This window comes from Tursiops truncatus, chromosome 2 (assembly GCF_011762595.2).
Source record: "Tursiops truncatus isolate mTurTru1 chromosome 2, mTurTru1.mat.Y, whole genome shotgun sequence".
In the NCBI taxonomy this organism is placed as follows: Eukaryota; Metazoa; Chordata; class Mammalia; order Artiodactyla; family Delphinidae; genus Tursiops; species Tursiops truncatus.
In genome coordinates this window covers 44,065,737-44,090,946 of record NC_047035.1, presented here as the reverse complement: position 1 = coordinate 44,090,946, position 25,210 = coordinate 44,065,737, and positions in this window count along the sequence as shown.

Sequence of the window (25,210 nt, the reverse complement as noted above, 5' to 3'; positions counted from 1 at the left end):
AAAGTCCTGCAATCAAATCCCGCTAACCTTCAAAATCTAATTCTCTAGGAATTTCTCCTCCCATTGACGGACCCCCAGGTTGGGAAGCCTGATGTGGGTCTCAGAACCTTCACTCCAGTGGGTGGACTTTTTTTTTTTTTTTTTTTGCGGTACGCAGGCCTCTCACTGTTGTGGCCTCTCCCATTGTGGAGCACAGGCTCCGGACGCTCAGGCTCAACTGCCATGGCTCACGGGCTTAGCCGCTCCACGGCATGTGGGATCTTCCCGGACCGGTGCACGAACCCATGTTCCCTTCATCGACAGACAGACTCTCAACCACTGCGCCACCAGGGAAGCCCCAGTGGGTGGACTTCTATGGTATAACTGTTCTCCAGTCTATGAGTCACCCACCCAGCAGTTATGGGACTTGATTTTATTGTGATTATGCCCCTCTTACTGTCTCATTGTGGCTTCTCCTTTGTCTTTGGATGTGGGGTATCTTTTTTGGTGAGTTCCAGTGTCTTCCTGTTGATGATTGTTCAGCAGTTAATTGTGATTCTGGTGCTCTCACAAGAGGGAGTGAGTGCATGTCCTTCTACTCCGTCATCTTGAACCAATCTCCTCACAGTCTTCTACCTTATGATGTACAGTAATTTCCTAATATATTTTTCCTTTCCTTTCCTTCCTCTTTACTTGCTTTTTCTTTTCACTTCCTTTTAAAATTTTCACCATAGATAGACAAAATAAATATTCTCTAAGTGCAGATGTTCACTGCATACAGGTTTTCTTTTAACTGCATTTATATTCTTTTTCTTTAGATTCTGAAGCCATCTGTCTCATAGCCATATTTCTACCCCTTCTCAATTCTTCTAAAGGCAAATCATTTTACTCACTCTTCTCAGAATGTCTTTACCCTCAACTATCAACAGGTATTTGTTTAAATTATTCTCTCCAGTTGAAATACTCTCTTCTTCCCAGTTTTTCATATGTCAATTTTCCTGCCTACCCAAGTTGAAGATGTTATTCTCTCTTTTGAACTTCCTTTTGAACTAACATATTCAAATAATTTATTTGGTAATTAGTGATTTTTGTTGTTATTTTGAAATGTCATTTAAATAATTTAGGTTATTTCACTTTAAATATATTACTATCTTTTCTCCCCTAACTTGATTATTAATTTCTTGACAACAGAAATTATTTTCTTACATCACTTTATGTCTCCTGTAGAGACTTTCATAAACATGTGTTGATTTGAAAAATATTGGAATCCTATACATAAAAGATTGACTTTCAAAATCCTAGATAGGTTAAAGTCAAGTTCTCTGTCCATTTCTATGTCTATAAGGTGTGACTGCATCACATGATGCTTGGATTTCCGATGTTGTTTGGTGATGCTATTGTTCTTACGTGTCACTGGGAGGGAAAATGCTTTAAAAGCATTTTCATCTCTCAGCCAAAGTGGAGCACACCCATGGCAAGGAAGTGCCTCAACAGTGTAGATTTGGAAGGCAGAGTTGTGGTAGTAATAGTAGTGTAGTAATAACTTAACTTCTGTTTAGTAAGAGTAGAGGCCTTGTGTCATTCTGTAACATATTGTAACATATTGTGTCATTCTGTAACATATTGTCCTGTTTTATTTTCTTCATAGCAAATATATTTCTCATATATATTATTATTTGCAATCATAATAAATCTTCTCTGCCCCAACTAAGTTATATGCCACATGGGAGTGAGGACTTTTTTGGTCTTGTATTCTGTACTATATTCCCAGTCCTAGAATAAGTCTGGCATAGAGTATGCACTCAATAAACATTTGTTGAATAAATGAAATGAACGAACATTTATTAGTATTTCATGATTTTCCAGAGCGTGCTATAAGTGCTTTGCATGACTTAGCTCATTTAAGCCTCACAACACACTATTAAATAGGTACTGTCCCTCTTTACAGAGGAGGAATCAGGCTTGAAAAAGTTCAAGGACTTTCATATCTAGTGCTGGGGGAGGTGGGATTTAAATCCAGGCAGTCTGGTCTGGAGACCACAATCTTAGCCACTTTGTTAAATTTTATTCAGTGAAATATTGTGAAGTAACAACAATTAGCATTTGCTTTGTGCTTCTAAAATATATGAAATATTTTCACGTATTTCCTCCTTGGATAACATTCAATGATCCTGAGCTAATATAATCATTATCCCTACTTTACAGATGGGAAAACTGAGAAATGAAGTGATTTGTCAAAGATCACAGTGCCATTAAGTGGCAGTCTGGCAGTCCTGGGAATTAAACTTAGATGTTCTGAGTCCAACTTCCATCTCTTTTCCCCCTCCCGCTCCTCCTGTGCAATGTACTGCAGCTTAAATGTAGCCAGAGACCTCAATTTATGGCTTTAGACACACAGAAAAGAAATTCTATTTTAGTAGTCACTAATAAAACCACTGTATTAGTAGGGGCAATTAATAATTCTATTTTAATATTCACGAATTTCATTTTAATGGTTATTTAGTTGTTACTAATAAAAATTTACACAGAAGTTCTAAATTTGTAGGGGGACAGTCCCCAAGCATTTACCTTAGAAGAATATGACAATAACAAAATTTTCACTGGTAACTTCCACAAAGACTGAATAGTCATTTGTTCAGGAATGTTGTACAGTATATATTTATTTCACACATCAAAAGAGATGTACTTGGTGATCGTACTTATGGTTACACTCACTTATCTCCCCTCTCCTCTTGGATATTTAGTCCTACAATGGGTGATGGCAAAGGCCTTCGAGTTGTATTTTCTTGATAAGATAAAGATTATAAACATCCTGACCACTAGGACTCATTACATGAATTTTTTTAAAAAGGAGTAACAATAAAAGTCACTGAGGTTGAAGAGATCATTAGGCTCCCTGAGTCACTAAGGAATGGCAGGGGGTGGGATGGAGAGATAGATACTTGGAACAAAGTGCTGGAGGGTGGTCAGTGGCAGTGACAACAGGGGAAAGAAAGGGTGGCAATCAAAATGACACAGACTTCACAAGTTTGAAGTTGTGGGATACTGACAGGGGTTGAATAAGAAGTGGATTAGGAACATCACCTTCTCTTCAAGGTGATAGATGTACAGGCGTTCTCCACTTGTGGAAGGCAAAAAATTTACTCCCCTGGTACCTTTGTGTCAAGGGAAGATGGTGGAGTAACTGCTCACAATTAGAGTGGAAAATGCAGAATAATGAGCTCTATAACAGAAGATCTGCAGAATAGAGGAAAATGACTTGGCAATCGTATGGGACCGGGAACTGAATATAATTTAACATGGAACTATTACCATTAAATAGAAAGATATTTTATCTTGACTTAGTAAGGAGGTATTGCTATTGTCCAACTCAAAAGTTTTACTTTTCATAAAGCTTTCATAGTTCATACAGTGCACTGGCCAGTTTAATGTTCAGTTTAATCCAAGACTCATTTTAGAACAGGTAGACTTGCTCACCTGTTCCCGGAATCTACAGAGAGTTCTTTCTCTTATAAACACATCTAGCACTTACTTTCTGTACCACTCACTTGGAACTTGTCACACATAGGCTTTTCATGATAGTTTCATTTTGTATGCATACATTCGTGTAATCTCACCAGCTAGGTATATATGTTTATTACAGGAACCTGTCTTCTTGAGTACCTACCATGTGCTTTTTCCTAGAGCCACAATACTTAGTTTGGGGACTGCCATAGTTGTGACTCAGTAATTGCTGAACGATTATTTTAATTTTGTCTTAAGCTGTTGTTTTCTTCATAGCCAGCACAAGTTGCAGTAAAAACCATGTAAATTTTTATAATTTATGGAAACTTATGAGTTGCAATTCATTCACATTTTTACTTCTTGATGAAATGCAGAGTGTCCCTTTAAGTGGGAAACTGATAACAAACTAGGCTTTAAGGAAGCATCTCCTCCCCCAAAGGGCAGGCTTCCTTTCAGAGGAGATCCCCTTAGATAGCTGCTGAGGTTGCCAAGGCAAACCTTTGCATATACAAATTTGGGTCAATGTGTTGACAGGATGTCAGATTTGTGTAGCTAATGGAGCTTCGGCATGAATATTGAGCTTTCTGCCATTCCATTGATGCCCAAATGAATCTGTAGGTGCCTATTTGTGCCTCAGGCTGTTGGAGTAGAAAATAGAAGCCCTTCGCATGAAAACCTGACCAAGGTCCACAACCCACCCTTAACTTATATAGTAATTGGTTTTCAGCAACAACTGGAGGGTAAATTCAAAGAGACCTGAGTGGCAGAGCACTGGTATCTTTCCATCAAATAGTCTGGAACTTCATGTTGCTATTATTTTGCCTCATAGACTTGCCCATGAGTGTTTCAGGAATCTTCACCAGGGCATGGATCAACAAAGAACTAATCTAATCAGCTGATTTGGAGGAACCAAGTCTTTTTTTTTTTTTTTTTTTTTTTTTTTTGCGGTACTTGGGCCTCTCACTGTTGTGGCCTCTCCCGTTGCGGAGCACAGGCTCCGGACGCACAGGCTCAGCGGCCATGGCTCACGGGCCCAGCCGCTCCGCGAGATGTGGGATATTCCCGGACCGGGGCACGAACTCGTGTCCCCTGCATCGGCAGGCGGACTCTCAACCACTGCGCCACCAGGGAAGCCCGGAACCAAGTCTTTTGATTACAAAAGTCCTAAAATATTATTTAGCTCATTGAAACATATAAATCTCAGAATAATGATAAATGTGACAACTCTTTTTTCACAATAAAAGTACACTTTAAAATTATATTTCAGGGGAATTACCTGGTGGTTCAGTGGTTAGGACTCCACTCTCTCAGGGCCCAGGGTTCAATCCCTGGTTGGGGAACTAAGATCCTACAAGCTGTGAGGCTCGGACAAAAAAAAAAAAAAAAAATTATATTTCAGGCCTATAGAAATTTTATTTGAGATTCAACACAGTAAACTGCAGATGACTTTTACATTCTTTGTGAAATGGGGGTGTGAATTAAACAGAATTCAACATAAGCCTTCATTTTAACTTTTTAATGTTCTATTAGCTATCACTGCATTACCTAATGCTTCCACTAATGAGTATTTCTGCATACTTATACAACAGTGATAATTTTGAGTCAGTGAAAGACCTTTTCAATTGTCAAAGAAAAATTCATTTGCACACTATCTAATTTTATCTGATTTTTGCTTTTAATCATCACTTTATAATAATTGACCATCTATTATAAAACCGTTTCGCTAGATTATTTGATTAAGCTGAAGACCTTATCCTCCAGTCATTCAGATAATGTAATTTATTTTCTTTGCCTTAGTAGAGAACATAGTGTATTCAATAACCGAAGCAGGTCCTTTTTCTTTTTCTTTTTAACATTTCCCATGTTTTATACAACAAAATTATTTTCTGTAAAAAATCATGAAATGAAATATAATAATAATGTTCAGGGACTTCCCTGGTGGTCCAGTGGGTAAGCCTCCGCGGTCCCCATGCAGGGAGCCTAGGTTTGATCCTTGGTCAGGGAACTAGATCCCGCAGGCATGCTGCAACTAAGAGTCCACGTGCCACAACGAAGATCCCGTGTACTGCAACTAAGACCTGGCACGCCAAAATTAAAAATAAATAAATAAATAAATCTTTAAAAAAAATGTCCAGAAAAGAAATACAGACACTGAATATATTTTTTATTGCACTTTGTATTTATAGTTTGCAAGTAAAAGAAAAATAATTATAAATAAAATAGAGATTACAGTACAAAAATTAAAAAAATGATTAATAGTTTTAAAATACATTAATGCATTTTTGACATAAGGGGAAATAGTATACCTACATATTTGTCTGTTGTAGTAATGATTGTGTGTAGCTGAATTCATGGGGGTCCAGGACAGTGCATCTGGCAGTTTTCAAATTAACTTTTATGTAGAATACAATGTTTACAAACCCTAAGTAATAAAAATGTGCTAACTTGAAGTGTATACTTACATTATCAAAATTTAACGGTAACCACAGAAATTGTTTAGAATTTAGACAAACAGTATTTTTGCAGAGAAAAGTATTTTATTCCTCACTGTTTAGAATGGTCAGTGCATGATGATACTAAAAGGTAGATTGGATTTTAGTTGGTTTTCATATTGGGTTTCCACTCTCTGTAGACACTGCTTTAGTGCTTGTACCAGAAGCCACTGCTTCCCTGACACCCCGACCCCACCTGCATGGGTCCACCACTGCTTTGCTTTATAAAGTTGTATTTCTATTTACTACTGGCATACTTTGGAGTGTAGCTTACAAAAATATTCATTTCAGCATATTTCTTTTTCTACCATGCCTCCTCTCAGTATATCACAAATCTTATTTTTGTTTAGTATTTCTAAATTATTAATTGTCACTCAGAAAGCTGTATACTGTTTGATGAGAACTAGACCTATAGTTTAATACTGATTTGTATTTAGCATGTATTTGTACATTAGTTTAAAAAGAATAACGTCTTTTAAAAATAAGTATGAAAGAGATTAAATAGAAGAATGTGGAAACATTTCCAACAATTTTTTTTTGTATGTGTTTGTATTTGCCATCCATAGAAACCAACTTATCACATCTTATCTCTTTCATGGAGGCACAAAGTAAGAATTCTTCACAAGAGAGCCCTCTTCCTCTCATCTCTTCATCCCAGTATATAAGGAGGCATGGATATTTTTTCATACATTTATCAGGGTTTTTTTTCCCCTAGCTGGTACCCCAAACAGTGCCCAGGCAACATCATACTATACACGAATCTGTTTTTATTTGACGCTGTTGTATTTTCCCCCTCTCTGAAATTAATTCCTCTATAGCGTCTGAATTTTTTTTAAATCAATTAGCTTTTGCTGAGAAAATCCTTTCCTGTCTAATATAGAATAATGATTTTTTTTCATCTGTCAAGGGGGTTATTAATAAATGCCACCAGTGGGGTTAGAACATTCTCTGGTGTTTGCTTTAGGGGAACAAGGGGATTGTCGGAAATCCTAGCCAAACTGAACCATTAGAGAGAAAATGTTAGTAATTAGAACTATACATTAGGCTTTAATTTACTACCATGGAAAAGTCAAGGGTGGCATTTTTATTCCATTTTTAGGTGCAGCCAGATGGATTGCTCATTATAGGATAATTTCCACCGACCCTCTGCATTTCCCAGGGTAACAAAGCAACTGAGGGCACTGTGCAGCCAGGGGCTCAGATTTGATTTTATTTTCTTGTCGGGTGGCAAGGAGAGTGGGAGGTTTAGCAGTTATCAATTTCCTATGTAGTCATTGATGTTACTGGGAATCTTTTTACATGTTGAGTAATTTTAGGCCAAGAAAACAGTTTGGGAAGACAAACACACAAATGTAATTTACTTTTCTATCCTTGCCTAAATATGTGATACTGACACAGTTTAACCATCTTCACATTAAAAATTCTCCTTTTCAGTGTTTCTACTTTTGATTTTTCCTAATGGCCAAAATGAACATTTTAAGTTATTCATTAAAAAAAAAAGTCTTCTCGAACCAAAGATAATATAGTTCCAATCTAATTTCAGTCTAATTCATGCAAGGTTTCCCAGGCCACAGAGGGAAACATTGTTGAAGATGTGGAGTATATGTCTTCATTTTTCCTTTTCATCTCACACGCAAATGACATTTCCTTGTTAAATGTCTTGTCCAGTTTTCTTTTTATAGAATAAATTTTTGGCCAAGATGATAATGACCATTTAAAATAAAAGTATTTATTTTGATGTTTACAATGTTTCCATGGGGAAAAAAATCTTCTAGTTACTTTATATTACAGTGAATCAAAATCAGCCACAGTTTCCTTTGCTTTTGAAAATATAGTTAAAATGTATTTTATTTTTGTTGTGGTACAACATATATAACATAAAACTTAGCATTTTAACCATTTTTAGGTGTATAATTCGGTGGCGTTAATACTTTCACATTGCTGTGAATCACCACAATCCAGCTTCAGAACTTTTTCATCTTCCCAAACTGAAATTGTGTTTATTAAACAATTACTCCCCATCCCCCTCTCCGCAGCCCCTGTTAACTACCCTTCCTCCTTCTGTCACTATGGTTTTGACCACTTTAAGTATCTCGTATAAGTGGAATCATACACTATATGGCCTTTTGTGTCTAGTTTATTTCACTTAGCCTAATGTCTTCAAGGTTCATCCATGTTGTTGCATGTGTCAGAATTTCCTTCCTTTTTAAGGCTGAATAATATTCCATTGTACGTACATACCATGAAGGTACTTTTATTTTAAATACTTTTCACATACCTAAAGATTTACCTCCACACTCAAGTCTTGTTGAGTTGATATCTAGAAACAAAACTCTGGTCCCGCCACTGGTGAGGAGGTTAATAAGAAGGACTGGCGAGTTTTGCCCCATGAAAGTTTAGCATAGGCAGTTTGGACCAAAAAAAAACCAAAGGAAAACACCCAATATTTCCATAAAAGACCCACTTAGGGGACAACCACATTAGACTAATTTTATTCATGACCTGGAGAGAAAAGCAGTTAATTTTATTTTCAGGTAAATGTTAAGACAGCATTGCTAAAAACATTTGCATCCATAATTCATTACTGAATTTTTAATGGTTAAAAAATTCAGGCAACCAAGTATCCTGAATTTTCTCTTTAAATTAAGGATCAGAAGAATGACGTATATTTCCCCTGTATTCCATATTGTAGTGGATTCTAACTAAAGTTTTCTGCGATTTTTATGGAAAACATCAATACAAAAATCACATAGTTTTGTCAATTGAAAATTCTATGGTTCTATAGCAATGTGACAGAAAGTATTTTTTCCTCATAAAAATGCATAGTATGTAAACAAAACAAAATATTACTGAACTCTTCATTTCTAAATGTTTAGATGGCAAAAGTTTATTTAAGTATGTCACCTTTTATAAGCTACCTTGTAAGAGAAACTCTTTGCAGGAGAAGAATAAGAATTCACAGAAGAAAATTTAGAGTAAGGGCATAACAACCCTCTCATTTTTTTTTTTTTTTATTCATTACAAGAGGCAGACCTTTAACTTTTTTCACTACCTGAAACCGTTCCACCTTAATGACCTCCAGGGAAGTCCCAAGGTCACCAGTTTTGAGCTCCCTGTTCTGACCCCAATCTGACCTTCTTTTACTTTCTCTTTTCTTTCATTTCTCCTGAACCTGTTCTTTGTTTTTCATCAGGGACTCCATTCTCTCTCTCCTTTTCTCCCTTCATTCCTTCTTTCCACAATTACTTATTTTGTTTTTAAAGATACATTCATTTTATCTTATTTTTAAAATTTGGCCATGCCACGCAGCTTGTAGGATCTTAGTTCACCGACCAGAGATTGAACTGGGCCCCGGGAAGTGAAAAATGCCAAGTTCTAACCACTGGACCACCAGGGAATTCCCCACAATTACTTATCGAGTAAGAGCTTATTGTGTGTCAGGTACAGGCTTTGGAGATTCAAAGAGGACATGCTTACTGCCTGGAGGAAGCTTGCTGTCTGGTGCAGGCATGTCCAGCACACTGGTTTCACAATGTGTGTCCACTCTAAGCAATTGGGGGTGCATCCCTGGAATACTGAATTGAGGAGTGTTCTGGGCTCATGTCTAGGTTTGGTAAGAAAGGATGCCAGGATCAATGAGTGATCTGCCAATGGCTCAGGGACAGAATAGTTGGCACGTGTGCCCTGCCCTTGCCAAACCCAAATCTGAGAAAGCCAAAGCTTTTCCCAGATCCATTTTTTTCTGTCCAGTCTGAGCCCCAAGTTGAGAGCTTTAAAGGGTGCTTTAATTATCATTCTAGTATACTTCATCCCCTCCTTAAGTTTTCACCAAGTATTCACACAATCATTCCCTAGATTGTATTCAACACTATCAGTTAATTTCTCTCTTTCTTCCTAGGCTGCCAGTTTTTTTCTAGAGAAAAACATGAAACCATTCAGATTCAATTCACTGAAAATTCATGCTATCGAGCCTCACCTGGTTCTCATTGCTGCTCTGTATGTACTCTTTTTATTAATCTCTTGGAGATTCAGTAGTGAATTTCCTACACTGGTTGTTTAAAAACTTTTTCATATTTTGGAACTCACTGTTTGATCTTCCCTTCCCCTTGATACCAGAAGATGCTCTTGCCCCCTGCCTTACTGAGAAGTGCAAGGCCATCTGTAAATCTCCTGTCACTTATTATTTCTTTCCTCAATCTTTTCTATTTTTCCTCATATAAGCTACCTTGTAAGACCAGGTGCATTGTCAATGAGCAGTAATATTTTGAAAGTACTTTTTCTTTTTTCTTTCCTGAGCAGTAGTTCACAACAGTGGGCTTAAAATATTCACTAAGCCATGTTGTAAACGGATATACTGTCATCCAGGCTCTGTCGTTCCATTTATAGAGCACAGGCAGAGTAGATTTAGCATCATTCTTAAGGGTCCTAGGATTTTTGGAAGGGTAAATGAACATTGGCTTCAACTTAATGAACCAGCTGCATTAGCCCCTAACACGAGAGTTAGACTGTCCTTTGAAGCTCTGAAGCAGGGCATTGACTTATCCTCTCTAGCTCTGAAAGCTCTAGATGGCATCTTCTTTCAATAGAAGTCTGTTTTGTCTACATTGAAAATCTAACGTGTACTATCATTTATGGACGATCTCAGCTAGATCTTCTGGATAACTTGCTGCAGCTTCTACAGGAGCACTTGCTTCTTCCCTTGCGCTTCTATGTTATGGAGACGGCTTCTTTCCTTAAACCTCATGAACCAACCTCTTTAGTTTCAAACTTTTCTTCTGCAACTTCCTCACCTCTCTCGGCCTTCATAGAACTGAACAGAGTTAGGGCCTTTCTCTGGATCCGGCTTTGTCTTAAAGGAATGTTGTGGCTTCTTGATCTTCTACTCAGATCACTCAAACTTTCTTCCAATCAGCAATAAGGCTGTTTCACTTTCTTATCATTCATGTGTTCGCTGGAGTAGCACTTTGAACTTTCTCCAAAAACTTTTCTTTTGCATTCACAACTTGTCTGTTTGGCGCAAGAGGCCTGTTTGGCCTATCTTGGCTTTCAACATGGCCTCCTCACTAAACTTAATCATTTTTAGCTTTTGATTTAGAGTGAAGGATGTTTGACACTTTAACTTGAATAGTTAGAGGCCATTATAGGGTTACTAGTTGGCCTAATTTCAATATTGTTGTGTCTCAGGGAATAGGGAGGCTTGTGCAGAGGGAGAGAGAGGGGGGAGCCACCGTAGGTGGCCCAGTCACAGCACACACAATTCTTATTGATTAAGTTCATTGTCTTACATGGCTGCGGTTTGTGGCACCACCAAACGATTACAATAGTAACATCAAGAATCACTGATCACAGATTACCCTAACGAATATGATAATAATGAAAAAGTTTGAAATATGGCAAGTTACCAAAATGTGACACAGACAGGAAACAAGCAAATGGTGTTGGAGAAAATGACATCATAGACTTGCTCGATGCAGGGTAGCCACAAACCTTCAATCTGTAAACAGTGCTGTATCTGCAAAGAGCAATGAAGCGAAGTGCAGTAAAGCGAGGTATGTATGCCTGTGCCAGTCTTCTTGTGCCCATGTCTGAGATTTTATCAGGAGTGCTTAACCAGAGTTGGAATTGCTGGGTTGTAGGAAATAGACTTAAAATTTTATCTATCTAGATACAGCCAAATTGCTCTTCAAAATTCCCTGGTTTTAAAACATGTTCAAGAATTTCTCTCCACATTTTTTTCCCCTGAATGTTCTATACCTTGAAGCAATAATTTTATCTTACTGTTTCTTCAGCATCTTAACTTTTCAAAATGATAATCTATGGTTCAAGATACATTCATGTCGGGTGCTTGAGAGAGCTAACCTTTGATTTTTGAGTTGTATTAGTCAATTATACTCCCTTTTTTTTTTTTTTTTTTGCGGTACGCGGGCCTCTCACCGTTGTGGCCTCTCCCGTTGCGGAGCACAGGCTCCGGACGCGCAGGCTCAGCAGCCTTGGCTCACGGGCCCAGCCGCTCCGCGGCATGCGGGATCTTCCCAGACCAGGGCACGAACCCGTGTCCCCTGCATCGGCAAGCGGACTCTCAACCACTGCGCCACCAGGGAAGCCTTAAGCTGCCTTCTTATCTCTCAAGGGTGGTGTGAGAATTGGGGAGATAAGAGTTAAACCATAGATCTCAGTATTAAACATATTGGAGTTTCTCTTCTTTAATGTCCAATGCAGAACATTTCGGTGAAACCAGCATATTTCTTACCAGATGGCTGAGACTCTGTCCTCTGATGCAGTTTGGAGGCCACAGAGAAGTGGGAGTAGCTCTCCCCGACAGCCCTAAATCATTGCCACCACTTTCACACTTGTTTCCATGATATTGTGAAGAAAAAGGGAACTGGGTTTCTCCTACTAAATTAATCCACCTATTGGGACCCATTTGAAGGGAGAGGATGAGAGAAAAACATGAGTGAAAAGAGAGAGAAGACAGAGAGTAAAGAGAATTCCTGGGAGGGAATTCCTGGGAGGGAAGGAAAAATGAAAGGGGGTAGAGGGAGAGGAGATGGAGAGAAAGCACAGAGAAGAAAGAAGAAGTGTGTAGGGGGGGTGATGTGGGTAGATGGGTCGGGGTTGGGGAGAGATAGAGGAAGAGGAAAGAAAGTGAGAAAAAGACAACAGGCGCTATCCAGTGAATTCTCAAGAGGCTTTCTCTTGATCAAGATAAGTGGAGACAAATGAATGGCTTCTGTCTAAAGTTCTCTCAAGTTATTTTTCCTTGAAAATGAGGCAAAATGTCAACCTTTCTACTAGAAAATTTAATAACTTAAGACAGAGTATATATTGTTACTTGGCCTTCACTTGTCCATCATGATTTTAAAAATTTAGAATAGGAATAATTTTATTTAAAAGTGCTGACTCTATTAAACCATAGGACTGTCCCTGAACAGAGCCAATACAAAAGCAAAGCTCATTTTTCCCCCCCAGAATATGATGCCATTTTTCAGAAGGGAGAGAAATCCATGCCTTTTCCTTTTCTTCTTTCTGATATGAATGAATGGCCCTATCCTCCTGAATAGGCAGGCTTCATAGACCAAGGCTGACCTAGACCTTATGCAGTCAACATGTGTTAAATGTTTTGCCAACGTCCATTCCCCCTTCCCAGCAGTCCCCAGTTTCCTTTTGGGATCTATGTGATTTTGTGGAACCTGACCTCACTGCCTCCCAGTCAGGAGTAGAATGGTCCAAGCCAATCATCCCATCCCATCCTCTTAACTGAAGTGATTGAAGCAACGGTCGATATGTGAACTGAGCAGACCACACAGTGTTTATAGGGGGTTTTCTGGGAATGCTGAAACAAAATTGCTCTCTTTGACACAGAAAGAAAGCATATGGCCCCCAAAGCTGTAAGCAGCCATCTTGGGACTAGGAATGGAGCCAGCCTTAGGATGAAGCTGACACAGAAAGATGGAAAGAAGCCAGGTCTTTTGGATATCCTTAAGGCATTGGATCAAACCTCATCTAAAACATCCCTACCTCTGGATTTTTCAGTTATGTGAACTGATAAATATTCTTTACTGTATTATTTCCTTTCAACCTGGGTATAACGTGAATGTTTCCATTTCTGTAAAGGGATTATGCTGCCAGAAACAGCCATTAGGATGCTTTCTGTTGTAAGTAATGATGACTGTTCTTTTTGTCAAGCTCATGGGACAAACAGCAGCAGAACTTTATATTGGAAAGGCATTTCCAAATGCTGTAGAAAACAGAATGTCTTTAGATGTTGGTCAAGGGATTTCAGTCTGGGATTCTTCCAAGAATACCCTTCTTGCCATGGGATGTTAAAGCTTTTTCATGATGAACACTCTGACTATTGTAATGCACTTTTGATTTATTTACCATCTATAATACGTTAAAGAAATTGATGGATCACAATGACTAACTAAAGAAATAGCCTAACATATAAAGATAAGAGAGAGTCATTTGAATTAGAGTCAATCTTTCATATTTGGAAGCCAAAGGAGATAGTACAATTTATTTCAATTCCACGAATATTCCTGGAGCCCTTAATTTGTGCCAGGAACCCTGCTAGATCTACAGGTACAATAAAGGTGAGTAAGACATAGACTTTACCTGTGAGAGGTCCAGATTACAAGGGCTTAAATTAGACCTTTTTAAGAATCCCTGATAACAGCTCTCATCATTAGCTATTCTTAGGAGTAAAAATAAACAAGTAAAAGAACAAAACAAATGTCACAATAAAAGAATAATATGATATATGGTTTGAATGAAGGAGAAAGACCATATAAGGAGAGGATGGGGAGGGATAAGGCAGGTTTTATGGAGCTGCTGCCATTTGAACTGGCTCACGAAGAGTTCCTGTTTCTGTAAATCCAGGGTCTTTCTCAAAGCCCCCTGTCCTTTTCTTCCTTAGCAGTTACTCACAACCAATACTTATATATATGTATTTAGATATATGTTTATGTATTTAATGGTCTACCTCACCAAGCTGTAGATTTCAAGTGGTGAGCCCAATGGACCACTCTGCCTTTGTTCCCCATTGTATTCCCAGTACAAAGCCCAGGGCCTGGTATATAGTATTCAGTCAATAAAAAAATCTGTTGAACAAATAAATGAATGATTAGATGAGTGATGGGTAGCAATAGATACCATTTGTGGATGCCTATTAGGTAACACATGTTGTGGTAGAGCACATAGGTGGTCAAATTTAATACATTCAACTATAATACCGGGAAAATTTCCTATCAGCTTTAAGGAAGAAATGGAAGTCTAGAACAAATAAATAACTTGTCCAATGTCATCCAACACATACATGGCTAAAGCCATACCCAGTTAGGTTTAATTCCAAAGTCCATGCTGTGAATCACTGCACAATATTGCTTCTCATTTATTGAGTATGTACTGTGGGACAGTCCTTTGACACACATTACCTCATTTTATTTTCTCATTTATTTCTAGCAACGACTCTGTGAATTAGATATTATTAGCCTCACTTAATAGGTGAGAAAACAGATTGAGATGTTTAACCATCCACTCCACAAATGTTTATTATCTTTCAATTGCCAGGCACCATGCTACTCCTGGAGATAAGATGTTGAGACAATTGGACATCATCCTTGCCCATGTGGAGCTTATGGTCTAGTAGGGAGGCTGACGGCAGCCAAATGTGCAGTAACAAGATGTGAGAAGTGCTATGAGGGAAAGTCAGAGGGTGTTGTGTGAGGACCCCATGGCTTCCAACGGGGTCCATTTGATGCCAAAACCCTCAATTGATATAACTCTTTCTCACTTTGGTAACATGGTGGATAAGACTTGCACTGGCAGAGAGGAAGGACAGGCATGGCTCCCAAAGTGCAACTCTCTAGCATGGTCAGAGAAGGTAGGGACATGCGTGCAGAATGTATGTGAGTAGCGGAGGCTGGAAAAGGCATGGAGTGTTGAATGTCCAGTGAGGGATTGTCCTGAATTCAGAAGGCAATGGGGAGCCATCCAAAAGGTTTAGCAGGATTCTCAATCAAAAGTGTATTTAGGGAAGAGTAATTTTTTTTTTTTAAAGAGTAATTTAAAACAGAGAGAGAGTGAGAGAGAGAGAGTGAGAGAGAGAGAGAGACTTATTGGATAGTTTAATGTGGCACAGGCAGTACATAATTTTGAATTTATTTTATGTCTATTTTTAGTCAGTGTATTAGTTAAGATGTAGGTTTAGCTGAAAACACAGGACTTTAAATAAGACAGAAGCTTATTTCTCTCTCACATAGAAGTTGAGCTGAGATGCCAACTCTATTCCAGGAAGCCGTTAAAGGCTCTTTTTATTTTGATTTGAAGAGGGGAAGAGGAAAAGGAAGATGTGCCCTTTAAGGACATAACCCGGACGTTCGTTGCCCACATCACTTCCACTCACCTCAGCTTGGCCAGAACTGAGTCTTATGACTGCAGCGAGCAGTTACAAGGAGGATTGTAAATGTCATCTGTATTTTTTGTTGGCTGTGTGCTCTATGGCAAAAATCCATAACTATGGAAAAAGGGGCATAATTATTAGGGGATGGCCAGCAGTCTCTGCCATGCTCAGTGTGCTTCTCTTCTGAGAAGGAGAGATTTTGGTGACTCATCTACTCCTATTAGAAAGATCTCTGAATTTAAAAATAATGTTGGGGCTTCCCTGGTGGCGCAGTGGTTGAGAGTCCGCCTGCCGATGCAGGGGACACGGGTTCGTGCCCCGGTCCGGGAAGATCCCACATGCCACGGAGCGGCTGGCCCCGTGAGCCATGGCCGCTGAGCCTGCGCGTCCAGAGCCTGTGCTCCGCAACGGGAGAGGCCACAACAGTGAGAGGCCCGCGTATCGCAAAAAAAAAAATAAAAAATAAATAAAAAAATAAAAATAATGTTGGGGGACTTCCCTCAGGTTCGATTCCTTTTCGGGGAACTAAGATCCCACATGGCGTGTAGTGCGGCCAAAAATGTATTAAAAAAATAAAATAAAATAAAAATAATGATGATTGTTACTACTGGTCAAGTTTTTTAAAAAAATTGCTTGTCACCTACTATAGAAAGCTAAACAAAATTTGACAGCTTTGAACTCTATTAATACCCCAAAAAGCAAAATGCATTTGAATCCCATAGATAACTATCTAGAAAAACTGTATTTTAAAATGTTACCTGGGACTTCCCTGGTAGTGCAGTGGTTGAGAATCCGCCTGCCAATGCAGGGTACATGGGTTTGAACCCTGGTCCGGGAAGATCCCACATGCCGCAGAGCGGCTGGGCCCGTAGCCTGGGCTCCACAACGGGAGAGGCCACAGCGGTGAGAGGCCCGTGTACCGCAAAAAAAAAAAAAAAAAAAAAGGATAACCAGCAACGTCCTGCTGTATAGCACAGGGAGCTGTCTTCAATATCCTGTAATAAATCATAATAGAAAAGAATATAAAAAAGAATATGTATATATGTTTAACTGAATCACTTTGCTGTACACCAGAAACTAACCCAACATTGTAAATCAACTATCTTTCAATAAAAATTGATATTATTGATATTAATTTTTATAGTAATATGGCATATATTTTCATTTTCCCTTAATTTCCCATTAAAAATGACAACTCAACCCCACATTGAAGATTTATAATTCTTTTCACCAAACTTAAAGAAACAGCAGTCAAGAGAAAATGCCTCTGACTGTGTATGGGATGTTCCCATGTCAGCAGGTTTTCCTGGGTGAGTTGTTTCTGCCATGAACTCTGACAGAAAGGAGGTGGATGGCAGGATGACAGAACAGATACACTTCCTATGGCGTAGTGGACAGTAACATACAGTCCCCACTTCATAGATTAAAGCACATTTGCTGTCCTGGGCAGCCCTTAATTTTAGTTCATTTTCCTGTAACTATTTATTTGATAGCTCATTAATTGCCTCTGAGCAGAGAAAATGTTTCCTTTAAGAAGGTTAAACAGAGTTTATTGACATAAGTGAATTGGTTGAAGAAAACATTATTAAATAAAAGACACTTATTTAAACACCAAATTAGTCTTTTAAAGGCAAATTAGAGGTCATATCTCCTCCTAACTAAATACTGTTAACCAGTAATGAGATATCCATTTTAGATGAAAACACACTCAGGTTCTAGCAGGTGGCTTAACTGTGCTTTAGTTTGCCAAGTTTACTCAGAGTCCATAATTACAGTAATGTTTTAAATTTCTGTATTTTGAAATAATGTGATGTTTTTCATTATATGATTTTTTTTTTTTTAATTTAAATCTCTTTCATCCCAGCAGAAGAGAAGCCGTGCTCTGAGAAGACTTCCACAGTGGAAACGGATACACCTTGGGCTCTGGCTCCCGTTTCTGAACTTCTCACACAGACTGGTGCATGAGTGCACTTGGCATTGCCCTTGTTGATCAGGCTGGGCTACAGTAACATTCCGACGTTTTCACTGGGACCACACCCGCACCTCCGTCAGAACTCTGTAAGTTTCGGAGGCACAGTGACTTTTGTGGTGTTAGAGGTAGTGCTGTCATGAGGTCCTCTGGTATTTTAGCTTTGTGTTTTTTCCTTCCCGTTGGCGGGTGTCGCCCCTGCTTGCCCACATGCAGCCACACACCTTCTCAAGCAGCCACAGGGGCAGTGCCCCATGCACCAATCCACCGCTGGGCTCGCATTAGCTGGCCTCCCCATCACGATGACTGTTGAGTGTTGACAGGTACCATAGATTCACGCTCCAGGGTCTTCCACCGCGAATCCGACGCTGATGCCAGCGGCTTTGTTCCACACAACGCCAAAGTTTCTTTTGTAGCTAGACAGGAGTCAGGAAGTTGAAGGTTAATCAGATCTGATGTTGGCCCACCCCTGTTGGATATGACCATCAGATGGTCCAGCAGATTCCACTTTTTGTCAAAATATTTTATGGTGTCTATGTGGAGGAGATGGAGAAAAAGACTCCCAATGGACAATAATTTGATTTGATGCATATTTTTTGTGTCAGTTCCTGTCTGATTTTTAAATACTGTTTGAGTCAATTATTCTTGCTTTCATACTAATTGTCTTGATTCAGCATATTTTAGCAATGAATACTGCTTATCTTAATTCATTGCTGCCTTTTGTGTAGTAACCTATGATTTTTGAAGGTATGAGACTAACTTCAGGTTTTAAAGCCCTGAGATAACTCTTGGAAATATCCAACAATCTGAACCTCGATGTTCCCACCACACCCTAACCGGAATTATGATCTCCTCCAAATCCCATTCTTCTCCCAACCACATTACTTCTTTCTCTTTTCAGCAGAGATGGGAGAATCTGCTTATGACAAATTGCACATCAGAAAAGACGTATCTCTATGATGTGGTTGGGCAACATAATTTAAGATTTTATAGGCTTATGCCTAGCCCATTATTTTAAGGATAAGAAACAGTAAAGGGAAAAGTTGGTTCAAGCAATCCTGATACCGCTCATTAACTGGGAGACAGAAAGGAATAAATTAGGACTTTTCTGATTATTTCAGGTCCTCTATCCCACTTCCCCACTCTACACACCCTCCCCGCTTCAGACATTTAGACTGAGGAAGAAAGGCACTTTGTGTTTAAGGTTAATCAAGTTTCAGTACAATTTTTTTTTACAAACTAGAATCACACTAATCTTTTTTTCTTGCTCTAATGTGTGGCTGTTGAAATCCTCAGCTGTGATAAATTAAGCTACTTATTAATCTAATTATCGTACATTCATCCTGGAAACTTTCATGTGACTTGAAAAGGCTATTCAACCTTTTCCCTCCCCTCCTAGAAAGGGCTCAACCTTGCACCAATTAAGATCATTCTGAAGTAAGGCTTTAAAAAAGCTTTCTCTAATCACCCAATGGAACATGGACCAGTGGAAACCAAACTCAGAGCTCTGGGAAAAAGTTTAGCATTCCTTTCTGTCTGCCAACTTTGATGATTTCATTGCACAAGGGAGGAAGGCTTCATTTTCCTGTTTAGTTGTTCTTTCACTGACCTCCAGATAAAGTCCATGTAATTACTGAGCAAATAAAGTTGCAGCATGTGTTTTAAAAATCAATTGCCATTCTTGGACTATAGAAATGTAACAATACACAGATTTGCCAGAAAATGCCCAGCGCCGACCATATGAACTAAACCCTGTACTGTATCTGTACAATGGAGTAGTTTTGACCCCTAAAGTACATATTTACTATGCAGATTTTTAAAAGGGCTCCTTTTACGACTTATCTATTGATATTAAAATGTCCCCATCCTAATATAGGTTCAATTTAGGATGAAAAATATATTGCAAATGTATCATATCTTAAACATCCATTCATTGCCAAATGCCTTACTTCTTCTTTTTTTCAAATGATAGCGTAAATGGAGCTGTTTTACATTCAAATTAAACTAGCTATTAATTTGAATGCAAAGCAGCTCAATGTACAGGATGCAGTTTCAATGACAGGTTTACCCCAAGACAGAATGCAGGAGCGGGTCCACATGGGTGAGTCCAGGCAGATTGTCCCCTACTCTGGGTGCCTGGCACACTTGCTCACTGTGAATAGTTTTTGAAGTGAAGATTAAAAGAGTGGAATTATAAAGTATAATTACATTTTACTGAAACTCTAGAAATCAGAAAAAATTCAGCAGGAAACTTTTAGTGAAACATGATGTGTTGTCATTATCATTAAAAGATAAAAGTTCCATACTGTTTTTATCTGTTTATTTGGAAGAAATCCAGTTTTTACTGTTATGCAGGAAACAAAAAACGGGAATGCAAGAGTAATTATTAAAACTGTGTGATTTGTTATCTCAGCTACTGTCTCTCCAAATGGTAATACGATATCAGCAGCTGCAGACGGTCGCTGATTTCCTCTATTAGTAAACAAGTGCTTTGGAGACCTGTGTGAGGCACTTTAAGCTCGCTACTCCCCGAAGTGCTGTCAGGCTTAACTACTAATCCATGGTATTTCAGAGCACTGGAAATTCATCTTTATAAAACCTGAACAAAAAAAGGAAAAAAGCCTGGAGGGCATGAGCTCCCTCTGGTGAGACAAATGACATGTTCATTTATTAATGAAACAATAACCCTGGAAAGAGGATCAAAGCACATTCCATCCTCACTTTACAATCCCCAATTTTCTCAGGCCAAACCATTTAATTGAGCCATGACAAAGGAATACTTAATTGTTGCCTGAAAGTTTTGAAGAAGCAACTTCTTCAGCATCAATGTGCATTTCAGGATTATTATCCAAATATAATATAGCCGGATTGAAGCTGGTGGAATTTGAGGGGGCCTTTGGCTGGCAGAAAAGGGGTTTTCTTGAACATGCTTGCAGCACTCACCACAGACATGTCTTGTCCTATCACTGCTCTTTCCCTTGCCTGAAATAGTCCTGATGTGTTACTTCCTCATGATGAAATAACCAGCCTCATTTGTGGGTGATTGGTTCTTTCTGGGACATAAATGAGGAACAAGGAGTGCCAATCCCAAAGCCCAGGAGTTTAAGGGGTTTGGAAGTACTCAGCGTGGAGCCCGTATTAAGTCTCAACGGGCCCATAGCATGTGCAATGGTAAAGTCAGACTAGCCTGCCTTCCCTGTGGGTTATTCACCAATTGTATTTGAGAATGATTATCATGATTCTGTCATGCTAAAACTAACAAGCACACATTTAAAATTTAAAAAAATGAAAAGGTCTGTGTTTAATTTCTACATGTTAACCGTGGATTTCACCACAGCATTCTACCTTGATATTTTTTGTGTGTATATTTATACAATAATTTTTCTAGGGTTTACTTGACTATGCTATTTTTCAAATTAAACCAAAGTTACAGGAGAGTCTTAAGGCACAGAAGTGGGGAGTTCAGAAAATACTTGCTGATTTACTGGGCAAAAAGGGCCATGAAAACTTTATATGTGCTCTCTTGGACTCATCTATCTTACATTCACACATTCTAGGCCAGTTTGATTCTAACCCAATTTTCTAACTCATGTCATCATTTCGAGTCTATAAATAAACTTCCTTTTACTTTGCACCTGCTAATATTTATTCCTTAGGAGATCCATTAAGTCAATGGAAACCAATAGTCAGAAATGAAGGTTGCAAGCAATAAAAAGTCATGTTTTTATGTTCTTGAGGACCATCCATTTTATTAAGCCTTAGGTGAGTTGGAGAATGTATTTTGAGTTGATATTTCATTATCTATACCTAAGATCTTTCTTTCTGTTCTGCTTTTGAATACAAGCCTTATAAAAGTCTTTCTTTTTGCCCTAGTTTGTTAGACTTATGAGTAAACATTAGACTTACAAGTATTTTTACATCAAATTTTAATAAAGTACCTAGGAAATTCTTTATAAAGAAATTTTTACAATAAGGCCATCAATTCAAAAAAGTCCCATTTAGTTTGAACTCTTCTTAGCAAAAATTTCTGCAGTATAATTGTTTGGGCTGCACACAAGGGCCTAGTGGTGATTCAAAGTGCATAGTGTAGCTCTACATCCATGGGAGCACATGGAACCCTCTAGGTCAACAATCATAGCAGGGACTGGCCCAGGAGCCAAAAGGGAGTTTCAAATGGAAGGTCCGTGTCTGCAGCAGAAACAATTATTATTCTTATCTCCCTTTTTGATTGTCTTCCATTCCTAAATACAGAGTATTTATTTCCAAAATACACACCTAGAAAGATTTCATGGACTTTATGCATGAGAGTTCAAGCTGCCATGACAGAGATGGCCACATCACAAATTTCATACTGGCCAAAGATGAGACAGAGAAAAGATATTTACGTTTGTTGAGAAGATGCTTCCACATCTCCGTGACACATTCAATTAATATTTGTATTACTTATTCATTCCTTTTTTTCTTTCATTTATTTAGCCTGTCAATTGGTCATTCAATGACTATTGACTGAGGTTCTACTGCATATATATCATACAGATGACAACAGATACAGCTGTGGTTGTGTGTATTTATGTAAGGTATATGGGAACTGAGACTACATATAGTGGAGGAAAGCAAGGAGTGGGTTGGGGATGAATAATATGAAGACAGAAACAGAGGTCTTCTTCAACATTATTTTGAAAAGGGGCAAACACCCTTGGTGTATGTCCGTTGAGTGTGATGGAAGTATTCATTCAGTAGTGTCTATCAAGCAACGGCCATGTCTCATGCACCATCTCATGTACTTACACAAGAAAGGACATTGTCCCTGTCTCCCAGGATTTTCCATTCCATAGTCTGGCTGCATGCCCATGATATGTACACATAAAGCAGTTAACTCATGGTGGTTGATGGGGCTCCATTGAAAGGTACAGATAACAACTTCAAGGTGAACTGTAAATTTTGAACAATTACAGTTTTTGTGATGTGCTCTGAAAGTTGGGGCTTGGACTTGCTATCTCCCATTTTGCTGAGAAATGTGTGCTCTGGGGAGGAAGATAGCAAGAGGTGCATGAACAGGTGCATGAATTCACCTTTGTCCCTTCTTATCTCCCACCCTTATAAACTTTGTTCCTTGAAAGGAGAAGCAAGGTCATTACTAAGAATTAACATTTGATCATTTTTACTGTCTGTTATAGCAGATACAAAAACTGCTATTCTTATTATCCCACTATTCTTTAAACCTTCAAGATAGATTACTGATATACTGAAGTAGGAATTTAAGTTAGATGAAATACATATGTATATATAAGTACATGAACACCTTTAATAAGCCCTAAGAATTGAAAAAATTATGGTGTTCCTTACCTCTTCTTTAGCCCAAGTAGCTAAAATTTAAAACCGATACCAAGCAAAAAACAAATGTAAGAAGGAATAAAGATATGATTTTTTTCCCCCATGATGACTACTTAGAATTATTTTGAGATTACTGGTTTTCCTTAAAAAATGAGCTACAAAATCTAAAATATATATTTTTTACTTTTCCTGGTGCCTCTGGTATATTGGTAATGGTAATCCTGAACTGTTTTTGCATTAGAGTTTAAGATGTGACCACATTGTTTTTCTTTTCTACCTTTTACTGATAAAGTAGCTATCAGAATGCCCTGTTATGATTCTATTTTCCTTCTACTCCCAAATTCTGTTGGTAGCATACAGGAGCTCTAACAACATACTTAACCAGTTTCACTTCAGGGCAATTATTCCTTTTTAGCATTCTAAGCTATGGTTAAGTTATCCTAAATGTAACACAGGAACAAGGAGCATATATTATCTCCTCTGTCCATGTATCCATTTTATCACAAGCCAAGTGAGCTGATAGTGTAGAATATTTAGAAAATTTCTAAATACTTCAGGATAGAGTGTTCGAAATAAAGTCATGGCTCTTTACTTAAATTAAACAAAACAAAATGTTATGCTTACTGTTTGCTATCTGTTTCTCTGTTTCTTGAACTCAATGAATAAATGAATGATAGCTCAGTGATTGCTGAAATAATTAGTTTCAAATATATTAATAAAGTTAAATCACAAAGCTTAACCAAAACCATTTATTTTCTTACCCTCTAAGGTTGATATTTACATTTAATATTATTAAAATTATGTAATAAGTATAATAAAAAGGATATTTTAAATAATAAAAGTTTAATAATTCAATACATTTTTTTCCTACTTAAGATTTATCTTTCTCTAATACCAAAGATGTTATAAACAATAAATTTCAAAGTTGCTATTATGTTTTCTAAAAATCATTAACTGATAATAAACAGATACTGCTCTCCCCAAATACCCCTACACTCTCCACTCTCTCTGGACCATGATTTTATTATATAAAATAAGTTAATTTTATTGACTATACATTCATGACAACATAATAGCATCAGTATATAAAACTAACACACCAAAGTCACAAAATAATTTATATCTCCTGCTTAAATGATTTCTGATTGCATTACATAGGTACTGTACTTACATGAAGGGTGAACAATTGTCAGTAATATAACATAGAGATGTTCTCAGCTTTGGGGAAGCAAAATGGCTCCCACAATCTATTTGTGGAGGATACAGAGGACAGTCTGTATCATATTAATTAGACTAAATACCAAATACATTAACCATCTTGAAATGTGTTCCTGTATTTCTAAAAAGCAGGTGGTTTATCTGACAAGATATACTGGATGTTAATAATTAATTAATTAATACATTGTCTGAAGTCTCATGTTAACATTTAGGCCTATTTTAGTGATTAAAGACTAAAAGTCCTGGAATATCTTCAAAAAGAGAATATATTCGGTCAGAGAAGCAGTCATAACACATTTGTATATCACCAAACGCAGACCTAGCCGCAGAGAGAGAAGGGCCTCGAAGTTGTTTCCCGAAGCCCTCTGGAACTCCGGATGGCCTCCAGGGGGACCAGGCTTAGGAAGGTGAAAAGTGGCTCAGGAGCATCCTTGCTCAATTCAACAGAAAGGTGAAGACGGGAGCGTACGAGCAAAACAGAAAACAACTTTCCCAGACCTCAGAGAGAACACTTGGCATTCCTGAGGGACAGCTGCCTGCCAGTAGAAATTTATGATAATAAACTAAACTGGGTGAGCATTTCCTAAGAAGAAATATTTAATTATCCTGCTCACCATTATGAGGAACTTCTGCCACTCTTCATGTTATTATACGGTAAATAACCATTTTTCTAAAGGACAGAGCTGTTTTAATTATATGACAATGAATGCATAATTATTATGTTTGTTAGGAGTGAATCACAAGACAACAGACTTGATATTGCTGCTCTGGTTACTGCATCTTAATTACTTTTTCATTATTTTGCATATAAAA